Source organism: Passer domesticus, chromosome 4, assembly GCF_036417665.1.
Source record: "Passer domesticus isolate bPasDom1 chromosome 4, bPasDom1.hap1, whole genome shotgun sequence".
Taxonomy (NCBI): Eukaryota; Metazoa; Chordata; class Aves; order Passeriformes; family Passeridae; genus Passer; species Passer domesticus.
The window spans coordinates 3,470,376-3,476,891 of NC_087477.1; the positions used below are offsets into that span (position 1 = coordinate 3,470,376).

A 6,516-nucleotide genomic window follows, 5' to 3' on the forward strand; every position below is an offset into this window, starting at 1 on the left:
TTCATCTCAATCCTGGCACAGAACTTTTTAGGGGTCTCTCCATCAGGTGATCCATGGGGGAGTTTCCACAGATCATCCTCCCAGCCAAGGCTGAGTGCAGCCACCACAGCTCGCAGCACCTTCCCACACAGCAAGAACCTGAATGAGAGAGACGGATTCCCCCAACTGCTGTGTGTTCTAACACTGCCACCTCGCAGCTGCTGAAAGCCTCAATTTCTGTGCCCTTTCCTCCTTCCCAAATGTTACATTCTGCATCCAAACCTGCAAACCATTCCTCTCCTCAAGGAGGAATTTCTACCCCACCTGTATTTCAATGCCACCACTTGGCTCAGCCTCCTTTCCTTAGACCTACAAGTTTTTTCCCAGTGTGCGAAATGCCTCCTCTTTAGAAAGGTATATTCCAGAACTTGGCAAAACAGCAGGGGTGATGGATGGATTGAGAACAGCCCTGTGCAGAAGGACTGGGCCATCCTTGAGAAAGGAAATACTGGATATGAGCTGGCACTGTGTGCTTGCAGCCCTGACACCCCTCTGTACCTGTGCCTAAACAGGGATGTCCAACAAGTCAAGGGAGGGAATTCTGCCCCTCTGCTGGAGTGAAAGCCAGGAACAGGATGCCTGTGAATGTTGTGGATGTCCCATCATTGGCAGTGTTCAGGGTCAGGCTGGATGAGGGTCTGAGGAATGTGGTCTAGTGGAAAGTGTCCCTGACCATGGCAGAGAGAGAAAGGCCCCAGACCCTGAGGAATCTCCCCACCCCTGCCAGAGCCCCCCCTGCCAGTAGCACCAGCAAGGCTCCTTCAGCCCCTTATTTCAGAGACAAGAAAGAAATTGTTGTTATTTCCCCCACAGAGTCTCTGGGCTCTGCTTCCTCAGCCTTCCCCTCGTGCCCCACCACGGGTGGCACCCATGTCCTGTGGGGCACAGCCTTGGGCCCAGGGCCATGGGGGCAGCACCTTTTCCCACAGGAAATCCAAGGCTCCAATCTCTCTGCATCTCTCTGCATGGCGTCTTGTCACTTAAGAGAGTCAACAGCCCCTCCCAGTTTGAGATCAGCAGCAGCCTTGAACTGGGACATTTAACTGCAGCATCCCAATCTTTGAAAAATCCCCACCTTCTCCTCCAGCCGAGCTTCCAGCTGTCCCTCACTTGGTCAGTTCCCATGAGGTGTCCCACAACAACACAGCGAGGCCCACAAGACCCTGCTGGCAGCCTGGCTGCCCTGATTCAGACACATTTTCCCTTCTTCCCACAGTTCTGCAGCTTGAACAATGGGAAGGGGCCCTTGTTTAGTCAGCAGTGAAGTGTCAGACTGCACCTTGCTGGCTCAGTGCCCTTCCCAGGCTTCAGGATTCAGGTGGGGAGGACAACTCAGCACAGGCAGGAGGAGAAAAGTCGAGCTGCACCCCTGGGGCACCCTTTGTGTATTTGCAGATTTCCTTTGTTCAGGGGCCTACATGCTGTCCTTGTCACCTCAGGGGTGCTGCCAGCATGGAGGCCTGGCCTTGTCATTGTGCAGATGAAAGAACTGCTGCCAAAACAAAAGGCAGAGAGAATTCCTTCCTGGGTTTGGAGCCCCCTGGACAGGATCCATTCTACTGAGCAAGCAAGGCTGAACAGTCCCACAGCCCTAAACACAGCTGCAAAGTGTCCTTGTGCCCATCACCCTCGATCCAGCAGGGCTGCAGAGAGGACAAACTCTGACCTTTAAACCAAAAGGGACAAAACCTTGTACAGGGCCTGGCCTGGAAGGCCTGGATGTGATGGCCGCTCCCAGGGAGAGAGACCAGAGGCCCTGTGAGTAGAGACCAGGACTGTTCCCAGGAAACCATGGCAAGGTGTCAGGAGCAGGCATTAGAGACAGGGCCAGGGAGATGTGATGCAGGTGGCTGAGGGAGAGCATCATGGAGATGTAGAAATTGAAACTAGGAAACAGGATTTCCTTTATCTCTGACAACATGAGCCTGCACAGATGGAAGGCCTGCTGTGTCATCACAGTGTTAGAAATGAACTTTTAGATACAAATAAATGGACACACAAAGTAGTGGAGGCAAAAGAAATCTGTTTATTAGTAACAATTCACCTGAGCTGCAGGTATGCCCTCTTTCCCCCAAGAGCCAAACACACACACCCTCCAAAACAAGCACTATATTTTATCCCCTTTCCTGGCCAGGGGCAATCCCTGTCCCCTTTCCCATTGCCTGGGTACTTGAGAATTTCTATTCTCTCCTCACCGCCTACTTTTCTGTCCGCATTCCTCTGATCCTACTTCCTTTTTGGTCAGGTCTTTAACCTGGCTGCTTTCCCAGCTCACAGCAACACCCAACAAATTAACTGGAGCAAATCCAAACCAGAAATAACAACACACAGAACCAACTTTCATTGTTTTACCTAATAACCTTTTGGGTTCAGCAAAATATTACCTCATCTCTGACAACAGGGTAGAGGACTCTGATGTCAGCAATCTCTGGATGGTGACATGAGGCATTGCTGGATTGTGACCTCACCTTCTCTCCCTGCTTATCTTGGGGTTCCAAGGAGTTTCAATGCCTTTTGTGCTGTCACAGGGGTTGGAGGCTGGTGTCAGAGAGCAGTGGGCTGTGACATCACAGAGGGATGCATTGTGACATTGTGCCCCTCAATTCCAAGGAATACTTTTGAAAACTACTTCCCAAAGTGAATCTTTCTCCAAGCAGATGGACTGGCAAAACCCATGTACGATCAAGTGATAAGACGGAGTTTGTACTCTCACAAATTTGTTTTTCCTCCCAAGACCTCTGAAAACCTCTGATTTTCTTTTTCTGATTTTCTTTCTTCTTTAGAATCTGTGAGCAGAAGACAGGAATATTTTTGCCTGTTGGAAAAATGCCATAGCAATGTGCTCTTGACTAGGCGCACTCTTGTCCTTACCATAAAGAAAAGACACTGAACAAAATGAAACATCAGGGATTTCGTGGGAGCAGATAGGAGAGACAAAATCTGTTTCATTCTTTAAGTTGTCTGGAATAATTCTGCAAGTTTGCAAAGTGCACAGAGATGCAGTCACTAGAATGAGGCCATTACTCTCATCTGGCATCCCTAAGCCTTTGCCTCAATTTTCAAACAGTTTGTAAGTGAAGGATATATGCAAGATTTGTCTAATTAGTAAAGGTAAAGATTCCCTTAGGGTTTGATGTGTGGGGATCTCTGCCATCCCAGAAGGCATGCTGAGACCAATTTCTTTGGTTTCATTCCCTCACAGAAAAAAAAAAAAAGAAAAAAAAAAGAAAAAAAAAAAGAAAAAAAAAAAAAACGATGAGGCTCTTTCTGTGCCACGCTGTGGCAGCTCTGCCCTCTCAGCCTTTCCCTTCAGCCCTTTGGTTCTTTTCCCTGAGCCTTGATCCCCATCCTCAGCCAAGGGCCCCTGGAGCCCTTTCCAGGGCTGCAGGAAAAGCTCCCTCAGCCATGACCACAGAAGAGCTTCAGGAAGAGTTTATTGTCTCTTGCTGTCTCTTAGACAGAATTGGTATGGATCACCTTGGAGTTGTAGAGGAACAAATTTTCAGGGACTATTCCTCTTCAAATTTGTTTTGTTCTAACCCGGAAGGAAGACAAAGAGGAGTGCAGCGGCGGCGGCTGGCCTCTGAGTCTCTGGATTCCCGGCTAGCTGCGGCCAGCACCGCCGGCAGTACTGAGGGGGGAAGGGCACCCTCCCGCTAGGAGACTTCCTGGGGAGAGTGCTTAAGGCGGAATGCCTTCAGGAGAGCGAGAATCCACGGAGCCGTTTGGAGAGGAGCCGGGCTGCGACCCACAGGAGAAAGACAGGACCGCGCCGACAGGGAAAAGGAAGGTGTTTTATTGAAAGTGCGTCGTGCGCGGACAAAAAGGCATGCCCGGCAGGGCCTTATAACCAGAATACAATGACCAATCTAAATTTTTGAGAGGAGGGAATAACACGTAACAAACATCTCGGATCTCCAGTGGGAATAAACTGAGGGTTGAACCCTGACCCCTGGTCCAATCATTCAATGTCCAAGGCAGAAGGTTCTGGATGGAAGGGTGTGGACACCGAATAACAGACAGGCAGCCAGGGAGGGATTAGGAGAGATAACTCGTAGGGAAGGGGAGGGGAAAAGTGCAACTGACGGGGCGATCTAGAAGAGGGAGAGAGAGAGAGCCCGGGCAGAACCATAAACAGGAATGGGGGGCACAGGAATAAACCAACTTAAAACTAATGCACCCCAACAGAGGAGGTTCTCTGCTGGTGCTAAGTTATGCTTGCAATTAGTGTAATAGTAGTCATTAAGTTGGGGAAAGTAACAAGAGCAGTGCAGCGAGCACTTCATGCAATACAAGTTAGGACCCAGCCCTACAGATCCCGGAGTTGATGCAGTTTCACAGGGTGGTTTTAACCAGGAAGTTTGTCTTTTTTTCTTTTTATAGGAACATACCCACTTCCCTGCTGAAGATCAGCACAACCAGTCTGGGAGTGGGGCAGCTGCCAGCAGTTTTAAATCGAGATGTGATAATAATTTTTCACTTAGACTCTGTCACCTTTGGCTTACATAGAGGAGGCTTTTCCTTCCTTTTCATAATGGGTATGTAGTGGGCCAAATTTCTCTTTCCTGTTTATAGAAACCTTCCTGGAGTTGAGATGGAGCTGGGGGAGAGCCAATGAAATTTTGAATTGCCACCACAGTTGCTTCTATTGACAATTTACTAATGTTTGTGACTTGTCTGCATTCTCATCACAAGTGACATGTTGGGAGACCAAATATGAGTCAAAGAACTATATTTTATTTTTTTAATGGAAAAAAAAAGGTGGCATACGAAAACTCCTATGGATGTCTAATTTTTCTCACCATAAACTTCTACGTATTTGAAATCATGTTAACCTTCTCAGCTCTGCCTTGGGAGGTTTTAGAATTATTATGGTCTGGCTGCATTTTTCAGATATCAGAATAAGGAACTAAAGAATCCTAACAGAAAACAAAAAATGTCCCATGAGGAATGGTTCCCTTCACCTTCCCCAACTCCTTTTTTCCTGCAATGCAGTCACCCCAGCAGCAGCGCCATCGCGGCAGTGAGTCTGAGAGGTGGCAGCTCTCTGGCCCACATGGTGCTGCTGGCAGAGCCGGCTGCTGCCTACTCAAGGCTCAGGGGGGCCCCTGAGCTGCCGAGCTGCACGGCCAGAGCCATCTCAATGCTGCAGTGCAGGCCAGAGGCGCCGCTCAGCCGGAAGCTGCAGGACTTGCTGGAGGGCAGCGCCGTGAGCTGGCAGTGGCGCGACTGCGGCAGAAGCGGCCAGGCCGACAGCACCAACATCTGCACCCAGCGGGTGACTTTCTGCAGGTCCAAGTAGGAGCCCGTGCAGAGGGTGTCCAGCAGGTACCACTCCTGATCCGTGGGCAGCTGGCCACCAGCGGCGTGCAGGAAGCACGTGTGCCCCAGCAGCTGCTCCCCGGAGCACAGGCACTTCAGCACCACACGGATGCGCCTGGCTGGCGGCCGCTTGGTGCTCTCCGGGCTGAAGCAGTGGCCGGGGGGTGGCCGCAGGATGACCAGCGTGCGGTAGCTGCTGCTGCTCTCCTGGACGCTGCAGGCTGCAGGGCTGGTGTCCGTCCCGGCAGCTGGGTGCAGCTCCGGCATGAAGCTCCTCCAGGAGAGCACTCGGCACACACCCAGGAGCTCGTCCACCAGCTCCTGCAGCACCTTCGTGCTGGGCAGGCCCTGCTGCAGAATCACAGAATCACAGAACAGCTGGGCTTGGTAGTGACCTTTAGGGACTGTCCAATTTGATCCCACAGAAATGAGGAGGAACATTCCCAATGAGATCAGTTTGCTCACAGCCCCCTCCCGCCTTGTCCTGGATCTGCCCATTGGTGAATGGGCTGGGCACAGCCAAAATGCTGCCACCCCTGTCTGCACCCTTGTCCTTCTCATGCTCACTCACCTTCTCCTTGCTGCTGAACTTCACCCTGACAATATTCATCTTGCTGATGGATTCCTCCTGCGTGCTGTGTCTGGCAGAGCCACACTTCCATCTCGTGACCAGCCAGAAGGCCAGAGGGAGCAGAGGCAGCCACAGCAGCTGCCATAGACAAAGGAAAAAGCTTTCCATGATGGAATTGTTGCCATCAATCTCCTGCAGGAGCCGAGTCATTTCCTGCTGCAGATACTCCTTGCGCTCTTGCATCCTTTCAGCTTCATTCTTTTCAATTGCTGGATTCCCTTTCTGCCCAGCTATGGTCAGCCAAGGCAGCCACAGCAGCTGTCGTACAGAAAGGAGCAGGCTTTCCATGATGGAATTGTTGTCATCCACCTCCCGCAGGAGCCGAGTCATCTCCCGATGCAGAAATTCCTCGCGCTCCCGGATCCGCCTGACCGCATCTTTATCAATTTTCATGTCTGCTTTCAACCCACTGGGGGTGAATAACAGGGCCAGGATGAAGGCCAGTGTTGGAGACATGGCCTGGTGGGAGAAAGGGGGCTCAGCATGTCTGGCTGGGAGGGACCAGGGAGCTGGTGACACCTGCA

The 6,516-nt window shown here is 51.1% G+C and overlaps 1 long non-coding RNA gene across 1 annotated transcript; it reads left to right on the forward strand.

Moving 5' to 3' along the window:
* Window positions 1–2,496: 2,496 nt before the first annotated feature.
* LOC135299892 (uncharacterized) lies at window positions 2,497–2,940 on the forward strand. The gene is made up of 2 exons (XR_010361731.1): window positions 2,497–2,715; window positions 2,823–2,940. It is a non-coding gene; the product is annotated as an uncharacterized LOC135299892 (long non-coding RNA).
* The last annotated feature ends 3,576 nt before the right edge of the window (window positions 2,941–6,516 follow it).